The following is a 1,061-nucleotide window of genomic DNA, read 5'->3' as shown; positions in this document are numbered from 1 at the left end:
CGGGGGTTGATGTGTGCAATAATAGCGTATTGATGCATCTAGATTTTTTTTTTAGTTTCACAGTAATCTTTCATTTTATATTAGATTTTTAAGACACCAACACAAAATAGGCCTAAAACACAACAAGCAAACAAGGAACAGATACTGTTAGCACAGCTTATAAGTATTGCAAGTAACCACAGGACATTCCATATAGAGTTTAAGTGCTTATATATCCTCCTGAGAACCAGAAATAAAAAGCTTGGTGAATTTAGTATTTTTTCATGTCATTACATTGTTTTTAGAGCATAAGAAAAAAATGGTAAAATAACATTTTTTAAAAATGATATTTTATTCATATGTTATGCTATGTCCTCTGTAGAGGACACCAGGACTCAGTTTTTCTAAAAATAAAATGACAAGAGTAGACATGAAAAGACAAAAACAATGGGATTTTTTTTTAAATCACCAATCAATTTTTAGGTTTCAGGATTTTTTTATACCTAACTTTGTTTAAGGATGGTTCTCAACTATGTTATAAAATATATAACAAAATGATTTGATATACCATTTTGCTTTATGCAATATGTGTGTAAAAATTCCATAAACTGGGTTTCCCATTAACACAATGTTATCTATACACTGTATCTGATTTGCATATTAATGTGCTGTTGGGACAGCATGTTGAAAAAAGAAGTGTAATAATGGGAGTAGTAATTGGCCAGATTTTCATAATAATATCTAATATTTCATAAGAATATTGATATATACTTTGTTTCCCTATTCAATTCTTTTGTCTCCCAAAATGTATAATAAACATGATTTTAGTCCTGGTGTCCTCTACAGTGGACATGTATGAAATGATGTCCCGTTCCATAACAGGAAGTCATATTTTGATTTGAAACCCCATAACATTTTCCTGAGATGCTGATTTATGACAAACAATTTGAAAATGAATCAGATTTAAATTGTAATTGCAAAATATCACATTTCCATAAGTATGTACAATTGTATCACTAAATTAATGTCAGCCAATGTTCACTCAAATATAATGTCCACTAGAGAGGCAAAAACTCCATAGC

This window comes from Sinocyclocheilus grahami, unplaced genomic scaffold (genome assembly GCF_001515645.1).
Source record: "Sinocyclocheilus grahami isolate Dianchi unplaced genomic scaffold, SAMN03320097.WGS_v1.1 scaffold58.1, whole genome shotgun sequence".
NCBI lineage: Eukaryota > Metazoa > Chordata > Actinopteri > Cypriniformes > Cyprinidae > Sinocyclocheilus > Sinocyclocheilus grahami.
Note: the sequence above shows the minus strand (reverse complement) of the source record.